This window comes from Neomonachus schauinslandi, chromosome 2 (genome assembly GCF_002201575.2).
Source record: "Neomonachus schauinslandi chromosome 2, ASM220157v2, whole genome shotgun sequence".
NCBI lineage: Eukaryota > Metazoa > Chordata > Mammalia > Carnivora > Phocidae > Neomonachus > Neomonachus schauinslandi.
Window position 1 is genome coordinate 92,504,217 of NC_058404.1, and position 18,117 is coordinate 92,522,333.

At 33.8% G+C, this 18,117-nt stretch overlaps 1 pseudogene; it reads left to right on the forward strand.

The window, feature by feature from the left end:
- Positions 1–5,649: 5,649 nt before the first annotated feature.
- LOC110571264 lies at positions 5,650–6,210 on the forward strand (annotated as a pseudogene).
- The last annotated feature ends 11,907 nt before the right edge of the window (positions 6,211–18,117 follow it).

An 18,117-nucleotide genomic window follows, 5' to 3' on the forward strand; every position in this document is an offset into this window, starting at 1 on the left:
AGTGGTAAGTGACTTTTTTCATTTTATTCCCTGGATCAAAGTATCTATATTTGAATTATCTTTAATATTTTGTTATTTGTATGCAAAATTTACTTATTTAGGGTAAACATTTGCTTATAATCACAGAATAGCATTAAAATAATAAATTGCTTTATTTTAATTCTTAGGTATTAGTAAACAATAGCTTAAGTAAAATTAAGTTTCATGTGCTATTAAGTTCAGTTTTGGCATGGTGGGTGTGGGCAGAGTTCTAATATTTCTAAATATTACTAGAATAATCTACAGGCTAGAAATAGTTACTTTTGCCAGGATGGCTATGATAATAGCACCTGTGGGTGGTGGATTAAAACATTTTTTCAAAGTTGAGAAATTACCACGGAATTACATTTTCTCTTGGACAGTATATCTTTCCATAAACAAGACTACTGAAAATAGGAGAAAGTCCAAGAAAATGCAGCACAGAAATAGTAATCATAATGTTATATGTCTTATCTCCATCCTATTACTCTTTTTGTCTTCATATTTCATTTTCCATAGACATTGCATTATTTTCATATTAACTGTTGCACAAAGTGAAAGGTTGGTGTGTGTGTGCACGCGCACACGTGTATATCCATGATTGTAATTTAAGACTTTTTTAGGTACAGAAATCAGTGATCTGTAAAACATAAGTGACCCAGATTACTGCAGGGAGTCTTGCCTGCTGCCATTAACCCTTACCTCCATAAAACAAACCTATGAGTAAAGAAAGATTCTCACAGCAGTCTGTGACCAACATCAATGGGAGCAGAGAAGAATTATAAATAGATACTAGATAAAATGAAGACAAAAATTGGGATCAGGAAGCCTGAAAACTAAATATCAAATACATCATTTTTTTTAAATAATAATTGAAATCAAGTTTTAGCATCACCTTTTAAATTTAGTTGATTCCTGAATATGGAGAGTAATCATTCATCTACACAGTAGTAAGGTTCATACAAAAGTAGTTTTAGATATTGTAAACATAAACTCATGGAAGTAAATATGATTGTTTAATAAGGCTTGATCTAGAGTGAAATAGTATTAAGAAAATACTTGAGCATGCTCTGTATGCATTTACATTGTCCTATAAACCTCATCATTTCTCAACTAGCATAGGAAGGAAATCCTCCTAAGACTATTACAGTCCAAAATTTCAAGGTAGATTTAATTCCTTGCTTATTCTCTGATATCATAAGTGCTGCTTTTACATTTTTGAGAATTAAGATAAATCCCTTCAACATATAGAATTTCCTTGGTATTTAAAATGATATTAAAGAATACATATTTTTATTTGACTAATCTCATAAAGAAGAATAAAACTTACTGTCATAAATATAGAATTTTTTCTTAATGTCTGAGGCTCTGAAAAAGGAAGTCAACCTTTCTGCAAAGGCCACTGAACTAATTTTTAAGTGATCAGACATCCAAGATATCTAAAAAGTTCTGGTTTTATTTATTCACTGAAAGTAGATAGAGCTTCCCATATTTATTTCACATTCGTAACATATGACAAGGAATTCTTTATTCATAATGTAACTAAAATTGCATACTTCCAACTTCATAGACCAATAATGCTAGTTTTCCTCTATATTACCTGTTCAAAGTTTCAATACTTTTACTCAGTCTAATAACCTGAAATCAGTGGAATCAATACAATCATAAAAGTGGTTTCTACAGCAACTGGTTTATCTTGATGATAGTTCACATTTTTAATGACCTTTATATCTACTTGTTAAGAAGAACAGAAAAATTGTATATAATCATAATACAGATGGGCTTGTGAGTCTTTAAATATCATCTTTTAGAATGCTCTCAACTTACGGATGTGAAAAAATGGGGCTGCAGGTGGTTTAGTGACTTGAAGGTCTTAGAATGACAGCCATGTTAAGGCTAGTGCCAAAGACTGACTTTCAATCATTCAATTAGTATCCATTATTATTTCAGGATCTACCTTAAAACAAACAAACAAACAAACAGATTTTTAGAATTGGCTATTACATTGACAATGTTGTGCAACTCTCATTGTTACTTGTTTCCAAAATTTTTATCACACTAAACAGAACTTGAGTATCCATTAAGCAGTAATTCACCATTCCCCCCTTCCTTAGTCCCTGGTAAATCCTTAATCTATACTATCTCTATTAATTTATTTATTCTAGATATCTCATATAAGTGGAATCATACCATATTTGTCCTTTTGGTCTGGTTCATTTAACTTCACATAATGTTTTCAGTTCCATCCATATTGTAGCATGTGCCAGAAAGATGCATTCATTTCTTTTATAGCTGAATAATATTCCTGTGTGTGTGTGTGTTTTGTTTATGTATTCATCAGTTGATGGTGATGGACACATGTGTCTACCTTTTTTGCTAGTGTGAATAATTTTGCAATAAACCTTTTTTATAAATATCTGTTTAAATCCCTATTTTCAATTTTTTTGTGTATATACCTGAAAGTCAAATTGCTGGATCATATGCTAATTTCATGCTTTACTTTTGAGGAACCAACAAATTGTTTTCCACAACAGCTACACAAACTTACAGTAGTACCAACAATGCACCAGGGTTCTAATTTCTTCAGATCCTTGCCAATATTTCTTGTTTTCTATCTTTCTTAGTCATCAATATTACAGGCATCCTAGTAGATGGGAAGTGGTATCTCATTGATTTCAGTTCCCATAATGACTAATTATGTTGAGCACCTTTTCATGTGCTATTGGTCAGTTGTATATATTCTTTGGAGAAATATCTATTAAAGTCTTTTGCCCATTTATTAACTGGCTTCTCTTTTTGACATTGAATTGTTCTTTATGTAGTCTGGATATTAAATTCTTATCAAATATATATGATTTATACATCTTGTCTCTAATACTGTAAGTTGTTATGTTTTGATTACAGTTTTAATGTATTTTTTATAAAGTAATTCATATGAGATTTTTCTTTAAAAATGACATATTTAAAAAACAAAACTACCAAAGTAACAGTAAAATTGACTAAATAAACAAGCTAACATAATTTTTAGAATTACTAATGGGAGTATAAGCTTATTTGAAAAAATTCTTCCTGGATCTCCTTCTGTTAGAAAGAGACTATTCTTATTTGCCTGAGATATATTTCATATTCAATATTCCAATAAATGTTATGAGTCATGTAAGTCAGCTGTTTTTTATGGAAATTCTGCTTAAAGAAAGAGATGCTCAGTAAGTATACAGACCATGAAAAATTCTGGCACAAGTATTTAGCAAACTATAAATAAAAATTACTTTCCTTAATATGATGATTAATCTATTAGAAAATTATCACAAAAATATCATGTTAAACAAACAAAATTATGCTAAACTTTAGAAGTATTACTATTAAATACAGAAGAAGATAACGTGGCTATTGATCACTTGATGTTCAACATTTAGCAGAACATACTAAGCAAAACTCTAAGAATAAAAAAAATAACAGTATATAATATAAATTACCAGGTAAATAATGTTATGCATAAGGACTCCCAAATGAAAAGTTTGCAGAGAAAAGTATCTACCTTCATATGTTCAGATGCTCATTTCACCATTTCAGCCATCTCTTTGACAAAAACGAAACAAAATAAACATCACAACATACATGCTGACATTTCCCAAGTCTGGATTGGATAGTTTTTCATTGTTTAAGTGATTAAAGCAGAAGTTCTCAAGGTCAGAAAATATTCTTGTTTTAGTTTTAAAGGGTTCATGGATTTAATCTGCCCAAGAATAAAACATAATTAAATATTTGCATAATAAGGATAAGTATTCTTTTCAGAGCATTCTGATGATTTAAATAGTTTTGCATTGATCTAAATGCTCCTTTGTAATTATATAGAGTAAATATATTCTATCCAAAGGTGCACCCTGTGACATGAATATATTTGCTAATCTAGAAAAACAGAAAATATTTTCTGTAGAAATGACCTTCTACAATAGGTTGGTTTCCTGGGAACTTTGGGAACAAAGAGAATTTTAAAACAATATTTACAGGGGCGCCTGGGTGGCTCAGTCGGTTAAGCGTCTGCCTTCCGCTCAGGTCATGATCCCAGGGTCCTGCATCAGGCTCCCTGCTCAGTAGGGAGCCTGCTTCTCCCTCTCCCTCTGCTGCTCCCCGCCCCGCCGCTTGTGCTTTCTCTCACTCTGTCTCCCACTCTCTGTCAAATAAATAAAATCTTAAAAAAAAAAAAAAACAATATTTATAAAACTGATCCAATAGTACAATGAATAAATTACTATCATGGTATACAGTCAAAAAGAATTCAAATGAAAACAAGCCTACTTCTCCTCACAGTCAATGTTTCTATAGATTTCATTGTTTTGCACCAATTAAGGACATAAAACAGGTTTTGAGAGATAAGGGCTCATTGAAGATTTCTTGTGCCAGATAAAAACAGACAGAGATAGATATGCTAAATAGATAGATGATAGATGGATAGATAGATAGATGATGGATAGACAATTTGTTGTATGCGTGCTTCAAGCCACAGTTACTGAACTCATTGTCTTAAATAGAATATTATTAAGTATTTTGGTATTTCTGAAAATAAAATTGAGTAAGATAAGAAAGGATAAAAATGAAAAATGTGTTGTAAGCACATAAAAGTATTTACAATTGATATGCCTTGTCTATACCAGTATTGAGTATTATTCATTAACTTCCTTCCTGGTTAAAGTTTAATATACATGTATTCTTTGATGCATATACTAAAGATTGTATTTTTTCATTCACAAGTGACTGATGCATATATGGGATGATTAGAAAGCTTTTATATAAATGACTGCCAAATAATTAGCTTCTAGATTTTTTCTAGAAATATTTTTTGAATATCAAATAGAATTTTACAAAATCTGCTTTATAGTATCTACAACAATTATATTTGAAATGTTTTAAAATTGTAAATCCTAATTATTTTATTTTGAAGAAGAGCTTACAGTGAAAATTAGGGCAACTGGAAAATGCACATTCAGGGCAGAGAAAATTAAAATAATGATAGTAAAGTAGTAATAATAATAGTAAAAATAAAGAAGGAAAGATGCAAATCAGTTTTATTTGGAACCTCACTGTAGCGACTACTACTTAATAAACCCACTTAGCTCTCAGGGCTACTGGTAGGGCAACAAGGAAGAAACAATACTAACATTTTAAAAAATTCAGAAGATAGGTGAAGAGGGAACACTTTCCAGTTCATTCTATGAGGCCAGCCTTACACTAATACCAAAATTAGATAAAGACATTGCAAGGAAACAAACAAGCAAACAAACACAACTACAGACCAATATCTTTTATGAACATAGATACAAAAATTCTCAATGAAATAGTAAATAAAATCCAACAATATATAGGAAGAATTATACACCACAACTAAGTGGTTTTATTCCAAATATGTAAAGCTTGTTCAGCATTCAGAAATAAGTAATATAGTTAATCAGATCATTAGGCTAAAGAAAAATCATGTGTTCATACGAATCGAAACAGAAAAAAAATTTGACAAAATCCAACACCCATTCATGACACGAAAGCAAAAACAAAACACAATAAAACAAACAACCAAAACCAACCTCTCAGCAAACTAAGAATAGTGGGGGACTTCCACATTTCAACTGTGAGGGAATGTCATTCAGATTTATCAAGGTTTCTGTGGTGTTTCTCAAAACAGAACTGTCCTTTGCACTCATGAACAAGAAACCTATAGTACGAGAACATGTCCTTGTGTGTTCCCTTCAGCCAGTGGAGCTTTTCTGAGATCTGGGTACCGATGAAGTGGCCAACTTGTTTCAAACAACCCAGAGAGTCAGACGGTGGTGGGGAAGCTTTTCCAGGGGACTTCTTTCACCTTTTCCACACAGGATGGCCCCAAAGCAAGACGGACTGTAAAGCACGTTCACATCCACATTCTTCTCAGGAAGGCTAGAGATTTCCACAGGAGGACCTGGTCCATGATGAGCTCCAGCACCATGATGAAGAGGAGGGAAACAGGCAACTCTGAGGCGACCAGAGGAGGAAATGGCGGCAGAAGCTGAGGCTCTGTGGTTAGCTTTCAGTGAGGCACACAGGAAAGTAGCTCCGACAAATCCTAAGGCAGAAGGAGATGGCCCTCATTCTCTAAGGTTCTGCAGCACTGGAAATGCTAAGCAGACTTATTACACCCTACATTTCTGCAAACTTTTGTGAACTACTGTATTATACTTGTGGAAGCCATGGTGGTTATGTTTCAGTCAAGATGACTGACAGGCTAACCTGAAAAGGACATAGGCAGCTCTTTTGCACTTCCTTAGTTGGACACTTCAAGTTAAACCCCTTCTAAATTGTCCCTTTGCCTGGGTGGGAATACAATGGTGGTTAAAATACATTTTTAAAACATTTTTATTAAAATTTTTTAATAAATATAGTGAATACCATATGTAATGCTGAAAAACTAAATGCCTTGGCCCTACGATTGGGAAACAAATCAAGATTGTCCCTGTCATCACTTTTATTTATTACCAGACTGATGGAAAAAGTTAAGAAAAGAAAAGATACGCATGCTGGGAAGGAAGAAATAAAACTGTCCCTATTCATGGATGATGTGGATGACATGGTGATATGGTATCTATGGTGTCTATGTAGAAATCTGCAAGAATCAACACAAAAACTCCTGGCACTACTGAGTATCACAGGGTTGCAGCATACAAGGCTTTCCTTTGTACTAGCAATTAAAAAAAATTGAATTTGAAATTCAAAACACAACATTATTTACATTACCACAAAATATAAATTACTTAAGTAAAAAACTTTGAAAATATGTACAAAGTTTATATGAGGAAAACTACAAAATTCTGATGACAGATATCAAAGATCTCACTAAAAAGAGGGGTATTGTGTGATCATGGATACAAAAGCTTTGTATTGTTAAGATGTTAGCTCTTCCCAACTTGATCTGTAGATTCTACACAATCCTATACAAAATCCTAGCAAGTTGTTTTGTAGATGTCAACAAATTGATTCTAAGATTTATATGAAAAGCCCCAACAATATTTAACACAATCCTGAAAAAGAAGAAAAAGTCAGAGAATTGATGTCATCAAGCTTCAAAGCTACCATAACCAGCACAATGTGGTATTGAGAAAGAATAGACAAATAGATCCATGAAATAAAATAAAGAGCACAGAAATCGACCGACACAAATACAGTCAACTGATCTTTGATAAAAGAGCAAAGACAAATCCATGGAGAAGACTTTTCAGCATATGGTGCTGGAGCAGCTGGATATCCACATGCAAAAAAATAATAATAATCTGTACAGACATTACATGTTGCATAAAAATTACCTTAAAATGAATCAGAGACCTAAAATGTAAAATGCAAAACTATAAAACTTCTAATTGATAAAAGAAAACCCAAGTGGCTTTGGATGTGACAATAACTTTTTAGATACAACATTAAAAGTATTATCCATGAATGGAACAATTAGCAAGTTGGACTTCATTAAAACAAAAACTTCTGCTTGCAAAAGACACCGTAAAGAGAATTAATTAAGACATAACGGACTATTAGGAGAAAACATTTGCAAAACACATGCCTGATAAAAGACAGTTATCCAAAATATACAATGAACACTTAAAACTGAACAATAAGGAAACAAAAAAAATCCAATTAAAACTGGGCAAGAGATCTGAACAAAAACCTCAGCAAAAAAGATGTACAGAAAACAAGCATAGGAAAAGAAGGTCAGTATCATATATCATTAGAGAATTACCACTAGACACTCAGAATGGCTAAAATCCAAAAACAAACAACACCAAATGCTGACAAGAATGTGAAGCAGCAGGAAATTTCCTTCATTGCTGGAGGAGTGTAAGCAGTACAGTGACTTTGGGAGATGGTTTAGTAGTTTCTTACAAAGCCAAACAGACTTATCGGATGACTGCAATCATGTGCCAATTTAGTTGAAAATTCAGAGCACATTACCAAGTGAAAGAAAACAATCTGAAAAGGCTACATACATAGGAATAAAAGACAACTAGTTGTCAGCAACTCAGGGTTCAGGGAGAGGATGAATGATCTATATGGTAATGGATTTAACTTTGATCTAATTGTAGATTGCATCATAATACAACATAAAGAACTATTTACAGATACGAGTACATATATCCAAACTTAGTCTATACACACATATTCCTTTATTCTGTCAGCTGAGAAGTCCTGAAGAAAATGACACCCAGTAATAATAAACATGCCTAATGCCCAGATCTTGATTTTTAGTATCATTAGCTAATAAAAAGAATGAAGGCATTGTGGAGAAACACTGAATTTAGGATTGGGATAGGACATATACAAGATAAGCCTTGAGCATGTTGTAGTGCCAGAAAGTAAGGAAGTGCTCCAAGCACACACACACACACACACACACACACACACACACACACGGGTTATGTCAAAGAGGCACAGGATCCAACTGAAAGAGCACCTAACGGCCAAAGTGAGAACAATTTGTGCAACAAAATAAATATAGCATTATTGGATTTTAATCCAAAGTAAAAAATAAATATCCACATGCTCATACTTACATAAATAATGATTCATTAAGTTAGTTACTAAGTGAGAAGAGAAAATACCCCATGCAGAATTCCAAAAATAATTATGTAGACCTTCACTCTAAATGAAAGAAAGCATATTCCCTATTCCTTAGGTGCGGGCTGCACATAGTGACTTTCTTCCAAAAGTATAGTGTAAAAGTACAGTGGAGAGATCCGGAAGACACTACTTTGTCCAGGCGATCAAGGAACAAGTTGATAATATGCGTACCTGATCTGATGTGTTGAAAATTGTACTTTATCTCTGTGTCCTCCCAACAACCCATAATCACAGTCTACTTATGAGAAAAACACCAGGAAAATTCCAATAGAAAACTATCCTAGAATACACTTAATAATCCTCAAAACTGTTAAAGTCAATCAATGCAGTTCTGAGAAGATTTCATAGCCAAGACAGCCTAAGGAGACAAGAGAAATAATGATACGTGGCATCCTGGATGGGATAATGGAATGACAACAAAAAAATACATGAGCTAAAATCTAAGGAGATATGAATAAACTCTGAACGTTAGTTAATAATGATGTACCGATATTTGTTTAATTATAGCAAATGTACCATACGAATATAAGATGTCAATAATAGGGAAAATTGTGTATGTGTGTATGGGGGGGCATATGTGGGGACTCTGTACTACCTTCTTAAATTTTTTGTAGAGTACTGATCTAAAAAATAAATCTATTAATAAAAAACCCTACCCTTATTCCACACCTTCACGCAAGTACAGCTTATTTTCTTTCCCAACGATAATTTACTATATAGTTCATAAGGATACAGTGGGAACAAAATTTTCAAAATACACAGAACTTAATTTTTAATGAATCTCCAAATACTAGTTTCATTACTAGGGGAAATCTGTATTGGCAAGATGAAACAGAAAGTTTACATTGTAACTGATCAGTTGGCAAATGCACAAATCAACATGGCAAAGGAACATTGCATGTTTTTCCCGGGGGAGCACACCATTATTTGAGGGCTTTGGGGAAATTTGGAAATATATTCATACATATATAAATTAAATCATATTACATTATACAAATATATATTGTGTTGATATTCAAGATACAGGTATAGTTGGTGTATATTATAAATGAGATGGTTTTTTTTTAATTTAAATTAATCCTCTCCAGAAAACAATTAAAATTGTCAAAGATGTGGGTTTATTTCCTAACTTATTTCATATTACAAAGATCAATCATCCATTGTAATAAACTTCAGCTTATATAGCTCTTTGCACATAATATATGAATTTTCTTAATCTGTGTATGTAAATCAATAATATATTTTAAAGTCTTTTGTTCTGATTTGAATTTAATAGCAATAACAATTTAATTTTTACTTGCTTACAAATAATGAGTTATTCTTTCAAGAACATTTTCTTAGTTATCAGTCTGTCAAAAACTCTATGTAGAACCTCTTAAAAAATTATTTCATTAAAAAAATCATTTCAATGTAGTACACTAAGTCAGTAATTTAACTCAACTGCATTACCCTAATTTTTTCTAATGAAAATGTGTTTTCCTTTCTCTATTATCAGAGCACTGTGAGTTCATATATTAGGAGGTAGGCTTAATAAATCCTCTCTCCTTAAAAACCCTCTGCAGACCAACCATTAAGAAACCGTGGCTTTTCTTTTCAGTTCAATACAACATTTTGTGTATATAACATATTACTTTAGCATATATAATGATAAATTTCATATGGAGAATGCTAGTCTAGGGGGGAAGATGATAAATCTTGAATGAGGAGCTTTTAATATAAATTTGCAGTAGTTTATGCCTAATAGTAAAGGTCTCTACATTGATAAATAAGTAAATATATATATAATATTCATATATTAATAGATATATTTTAAGTTTACTGTGTAGTTAAATATTGTAATGCAATTATCCTTAATGATTAGAGATGATGTTTTCATACTTGAAATAATTCATATGTTTTATATATTCATCAATCACTTAAATGTGTTATATAATAAATGTACTATTAATGTAAATATGTAATATGTGGTAAAAATAGTGTTATAGTTGGGTACCTTTAAATTGCATGACTGATGGGCGCCTGGGTGGCTCAGTTGGTTAAGCAACTGCCTTCGGCTCAGGTCATGATCCTGGAGTCCCGGGATTGAGTCCTGCATCAGGCTCCCTGCTCAGCAAGGAGCCTGCTTCTCCCTCTGACCCTCCCCCCTCTCATGTACTCTCTCTCATTCTCGCTCTCTCAAATAAATAAATAAAATCTTTAAAAATAAATAAATAAATAAATTGCATGACTGAGATATTTTAAAGGCAAAGTTATGCTAGCCGCATTTTATATATCTCTGGATATTCAAGATGTATTATATCTATCAAAAATTCATATTCACTGGGGAAATTATCTATTTTATATACTCTTCAGGAACTTTTGACTGAATATTTATAAACATACATGAACACTAATACACACACCCATATATAAACACATATGTATTCGAATCAATCATTTAGTTATTTATGAAAATATGAACTTACTCTCCCTGACAGAAACTGTGGTTGACTTATATTGACAAAATATTACTTTGAGTCCTCAGCAAGGCGCGAGAAGATGTCTTCACTTACCAAACACTCTAGATGAGATTTCAGCTCTGAGGACTGTGAAGGAAGCATGGTGATGATTCCATTCTGAAGAGGGCAGGGAGATTGGCAAAGAGACCCCCCCCCAGCTTTCAGAGGCAGTAGAGGCAAGAGCCATATAGCTCAGGACAGATTCTTCCATGACTGTCAGTTGTGGGTTCCAGTGCCTGTGTCCCAAGATAACCATGGCAGGGGCTCCGCTGAGCAGTGTGGCAATGTGATACCTGTACTCTTCTTTATGTAGGCTCCAGGCTAGATACTATAGCTCAGCTAGAGGTTCTTTGGACTACATCATACCCTTTAATAAATTCATTTCCTTCTTGGGGAAAAAAAAAAAAGAAATGAGTGATAAGGGGAACTGGAGAAAACACTGTATATTTGAAAATTACATATATTTTCTTTTTAAATATTCTTTTCCTAGTCCAATGCTTCGCAACAAGGGAAGCAGGGCTCCCTGGGGGGTTATGTGACAATGGCAGCAACATTTTTGGTTGTCCTAACTTGATGGGTGCTGCAACTGCCATCTAGATGGTAGTGGGCAGGGACGCTACTAAGCATGTTGCGATGCACAAGTGAAACTCCTATAACAAGAGAATTATTGGGCCCAAATTTTAATGGCACAATGTTGGGGAAGTCTGTTGTCTAGAAAAAATAAGGGGGGGGGGAAGGATAAAAAAACATAGCAGGCAGAGTGTGTCAAATGGCACTCAAACATTTTTGGAAACAATACATCCGATATTCAATTTTTAGTTTTGTGCAATAAGCAGCCTGTTGCCTCCCACAAAGCTTAGGTAAAATCTACTATAGGCAGGATTAATAGATGACAGCTTTTTTGACACGGAACCAAACAGCAGAAGGACAATGGAGTCTTTAAACTCATAGGTAGATGTGCTCATGAGACCGTAAAAACTCAGAAATGGCAAGACTTGGGACAGCATTAAGCTTTCTAATGTCTATGGAGGGGGCATTTAGTTCATTTATAAATGTAAAGGTCAGTGTGATCTCTGCAGGCTTATACTGATGTGCCTGAAAAATGAGAGGAATCAAAGCAACGAACCAGGAATTATGTGAAGTAAGAGGACCTCCATTTACTGCATTAAAATGGTCAATTGTCAGCCTTTAGCTTTTCATATATTTAAACAAATCAAAATTATAGAATATTAAAATATGATAGTAACAAATGAAATGCATATTTGAATATCAATTTAGCAATATGGAGACATTTGTTTTTAAAATCACCAAAATGTCAATTAAACTTGGAAAACTATGTAACTAGCATATATTGGTTTAAAAGCGTATCAAAGAATGAATGTCTGTTGTTTATATGATTTAGATAACATCCAATGCTTTATAGTTATCATACAAATGTAGAACCAGAAAAATTAACTTATTTTTTCATTAGTCATTTTTTATAAAGTGAACTATCAGAGTTTTAAATCCTATAATCTTCTTATTCGTAAAATGTCCTTTCTTTCAGTGCCAAAAAAGAGTAATGAGATGGAAAAAGGATAATACAGTATAAAATATATCCATACCAGTAATGCAATGAACTCAGAAAGGTAGTAAAAAAAACCAATTAATTTTTATGGGTGTTTTAAGATTTCAATCTTAAATGGTTATTTCAGAGCTACGTGTAAATGTTAAGATAACACAGTGTAAAAGGCAGATGGTCTCTTTTAAAGCATATAATCTACATATAGATTCAATAGTATTTTGATAATATTCACATAACAAAATGCTTTGTAACTACTGGAAGTCTAAACATAGTTTAACTAGAGATGCACAAAACACATATGCCTCAAACAATTAATTTGAAAATTACATTTCTTATCTATCTCTAATTGTTCCGCCAATGCACCACAGATACACAGTTCAATGATAACATCCAGATTTTAAAACAGAATGCAGGTTAGATTATTTTCATTTTTTTTCTTTAAAAATAGTAATAATCTGCAGGCATTTTTTAGTGTAGGACCTAAAAGAATAAAAAAATCCAATACGTGTGGTATCCATCCAAATACTAAAGAAGGCATTTGATTTTTGTGAGTACAGGTACCTAATTTTTGCATTCCTTTAGTCAATACTGAAGAAAAAATAAAATGAAAATATCATATAGTGTGTCTACATTGTACCATTTTGAACACATTGCTCATGTATCCGAGAGGGCTCTCAGATATGACTTCAATCATATAGTTATTTGAATTGATAATTTTGACTACCAAGAGACTGTGCAAGACAAGTCATCAAGATCAGGTGGATTTTTTATTAATCTTTTGAGGCAATTTTCTCCTCAATCATAAGATTCCATCTATCTGTGTGATCTTGAGTCTTTGAGATGTAAGCCAATCTTCTCAAACTTTAATATGCACAAACATCACTTGAGGACTTTGTTAAAGTACAGATTCTGATTTAATAGGTTGGGAGTAGGGATTGAAATTGTCTATTTCAACACACTCCTGACTGATGATGACTATGCTGGTCCTTCATGTTGACACTGCATTTTTGTGAAGAGAAATTGCAAAATGAAATGCATGTAAGCTACTTAGCACCATGTCTGAGATACGGGACAAAATAATACGTATAAACTGCTAGCTAGCTATCATGCTTTCAAAAGAATGTATAAATAGTGGATGCTAGTTCACTTGTTATCAAAAAATAATTACTGTACCTGTTATCGTTTTGCATATGCATCTTCCCTTTTTCTCTGATCCTGTTTGTTTTTCTCCATAGTTATTGTGTTAAGTCTTAACTGAACAATTTACTTCTTTTCCTATGTATTACATATTAAGAAAGTCAAATTAATTTGTGGGAAATTTGATTTTTCTCTGTTCTTAGGAAACGTATTACTCAAAGTGTCATCATTTTATTTCTGAAGCTATGATATGAAAATATGGATTGCTTCTTCAATACCATCTTTCATATTTCCTTCATTCCTACAGACACTTCCTGGATTTTTTTTTTTTTTTTTTGTTCTAGTGATTGTCACCAGGAAAATTGGAAGGAGTGTGAGTTGGTTACTAGGTTCAATAAGCTTTGACATTCGCTACATCAATTTAGATGTCATGGATTTTTAAATAAATAATAAACTTTATTTCTAGAGAAGTTCTAGGTTCACAGCAAAACTGAGTGGAAAAAACAGACAGATCCCATATACCCTGCACCCCCACACATGCATAACAACCCCCACTATCAACATCTCTCACCAGAATGGAGCATTTGTAACAATCCATCGACCTATATTGATACATCATTATCACCCGAAATTCATCATTTACATTAGGATCACTCCTGAGATTGTACATTCTGTGGTTTTGGACAAATGTATACTGACATACGTCAACCACTGTAGTATCACACAGAATAGTTTCCTGCTTTAAAAATTCTCTGTGTTCTGCCTATTCATCCCTCCCTCCCACTAACACCTGATAACCACTGATCTTTTACTGTCTCCAAAGTTTTGTCTTTTCCAAACTGTCATATAGTTGAATGGCTATATTGTGTATAGCCTTTTCAGATTGGATTTTTGACTTAGTAATATGCATTTATGGTTTCTCTGTGTCTTTCCATGGCTTGCTAGCTCATTTCCTTTTAGCACTGAATAGTATTCCAATGTCTGGTTGTACATTGTGCATTGATGTACATGTACTTATTCATTAACCTCCTGAAGGACTTCTTGGTTGCTTCCAAGTTTTAGCAATTATGTATAAAGCTACTGTGAACATCATGTACAGATTTATGTGTGGACATAAGTTTTTAATACCTTTGGGTAAATACCAAAGAACATGTTTGCTAGATCATATGGTATGAATATGTTTAGTTCTATAAGAAATCACCAAACTATCGGGTTGCCTGATGGCTCAGTCAGTTAAACATCTGACTCTTGGTTTAGGCTCAGGTCATAATCTCAGAGTTGTGAGATTGAGCCCTGCGTGGGGCTTCATGCTCAGTGCGGAATCTGCTCAGGATTCTGCCCCTCTCCCCACTCATGCTTGTGCCCTCTCTCAAATTAATAAATAAAATCTTTAATAAAACATCACCAAGTTATTTTCCAAACTCGTTGTACCATTTTGCATCCCCACGAGCAATGAATGAGAGTTTCTGTTGCTCGACATTCTCACAAGCATTTGCTGTTTTCATTGTTCTGGATTTTGGGCCATTTTAATAGGTGTGTAATGGTATCTCATTGTTGTTTTAATTTCCATTTCCCTGATGACATGTGATATGAAGCATCTTTTCATATGCTTATTTGCTATCTGTATATATTCTTTGATAAGCTATCTGTTGAAATCTTTACTTGATTTTTTAACTGGGCTGTTTGTTTTATTACTGAGTTTAAAGAGTTATTTGTATATTTTGAATAACAGTCTTTTATCAGATGTGTCTTTTGCAACTATTTTCTCCTACTCTGTGGCTTGTCTTCTCCTTTTCTTGACATTGTCTCTTGCAGAGCAGAAGTTTTCAATTTTAATGAGGTCTAGCTTATCAATTATTTCTTTCGTAGATTGGGCCTTTGGTGTTACATCTAGAAAGTCTTTGCCATACCCAAGGTAATTTAGGCTTTCTTCTTATGTTATCTTCCAATAGTTTTATACTTCCATGTTTTACTACTAGGTCTGTCATCCATTTTGAGTTAATTTTTGTGAAAGATGTAAAGTCTTTGTCTAGATATTTTTTTGCATGTGGATATCCAGTTTTTCACACACCATTTGTTGGAGAGACTATATTTGTTCCATTGTATTGCCTTTGTTCCTTTGTCAAAATCCAGTTTACTGTATTTATTTCTGAACTCTCTATTCATGTTTAATTGATTTTCTTATCTACTCTTTTGCCAATACCACACTGTCTTGATTATTGTAGCTGGTTTTATTATAAGTCTTATACTTGGGAAATAGATTTTTATAAAACTAACTCCTTTACATTTTGTATGATTGTATAAGTTTGTATTCGTTTTCTACAGTAGAGTAATAAATTACCAAAAAATTAGCATCTTAGGAGCACCTGGGCGGCTCAGTAGGTTAGCATCTGCCTTCAGCTCAGGTCATGATTCCAGGGTCCTGGGATCGAGTCCCACATCGGGCTCCCTGCTCAGCGGAAGGCTGCTTCTCCCTCTCCCACTCCCCCTGCTTGTGCTCTCTCTCTCTCTGTCAAATAAATAAGTAAAATCTATTAAAAAAATAGCATCTTAAAACAATATGCATTTATTACCTCTCAATTTTGTAGGTCAGAAGTGTAGGCAAGTGCAGATAAATGAATCCTCTGCTTAGGGTCTCACAGGCTGAAGGCATGGTATTGGTAGACCTGGGTTTTTTTCTGGAAGCTCTTGGAGAGAATCAGCTTCTTAGCTCATTCAAGTTGGCAGAATCTAGCTCCTTGTGGTTGTATGTCTCTAATTCCTTCCTCCCTGCTGTCAGGGAATTGATCCAGGCTCCCAGAAGCTGTCCATATTTCCTCTTATGTGGCCCCTCTGTTTCACAGCCAGCAAAGCCAGCAGTGGAATCTCTCTCTCATTTCAAAACTTTCCCATGCTTTGAATCTTGTGACTTTCCTTCTGGAGAAAAGATTCTAATTTTGAAATGCTCACCTGATTGGGTCAGACCCACTAAGATAATCTCCTACCTGAGAGTCAGCTGATTTGCAAAATTCCATCTTAGCAGCAGCTTAAAAACAAAGGGATGGCATTTTGGGAAGGCTTTTTTTTTCAGAATTCTGTCTACTGTAAACTTTATCTACAATTACAACATACATACACATCTATATCTTTGTTTCGCTTTTTGTCCCCCCAACACACACATACCCAGGGCAGCGGTGGAATTGTGTCTATCCCTATAGTATTTTTATATATTCTTTCAGCTTTATACTTCTTTCTCAGAAAAAGAGCTAATTAGAAGATATTTCATTTTTGTTTTGTATATCCAATATATGTTATTTTCTTTTTTTTTCCTTTGGGTATTACTTCACTCTTCATCTTTGTAATACTTGTGATTTCCCACTGCCTTCCCATTACTGTTTAGAAGAATGCAGAAATCCTATTCTTGTTTAGACAATCAACCTTGGTAGCAGGGAAAGGGCTTATACAATATTGAAAACCTTCAAAAATTCACAATTTCTTCTTAATGTTGTGTCATCCTTGCACCATTAATCTCAGACTACTAAATTTAAGTTCCTTAAGCCTACTAAGAATATGCAGCAGGAAGTACCCTACATATATTTATTTTAAGAGTATTGATTAATTAAAACACTATTAACTCTTGATTAAAACAAAGGCTCTCAAATTTTAATAATTTTCAGAATCATTTGAAAAGCTCATCAGCAATGTAGATTTTTGGGGTGCCAGGGTGGCTCAGTCGGTTAAGCGTCTGCCTTCGGCTCAGGTCATGATCCCAGGGTCCTGAAATTGAGTCCCCCATCGGGCTCCCTGCTCAGCGGGAAGCCTGTTTCTCCCGCTCCCTCTGCCCCCACCCCATTGATGCTCTTTCTCCCTGTCTGTCAAATAGATAAATCAAATCTTAAAAAAGAAAAAAGAAAGAAAAAAAAGAAATGTAGATTCTTTGGCTCCGTTTCACAAAGATTTCCACTTAAAATGTGTAGAGTGAGGACAATAAAACTACACTGATGCTGATGCAAGTGATAAACACATATAGAAACAATACCCTGGCCTCCATGTGCTCACACACACCCACCACACTCACACATACCCATGTATGCAACACTAGAACACATGTATGCAGTCATATCAAGTGACAACCTTATCACAATTCTCAAGTGAAATGATAGTTTTATTCTACATACTTTATGTTGCAAATTTCCTCAGCCAGGTGCACGGAACTTTTGTTCTGATCCCTGAAAGCAGGACTGTAGGCCCCACAGTTATTATTAACTCCTATCCAGCCTCCAGTAT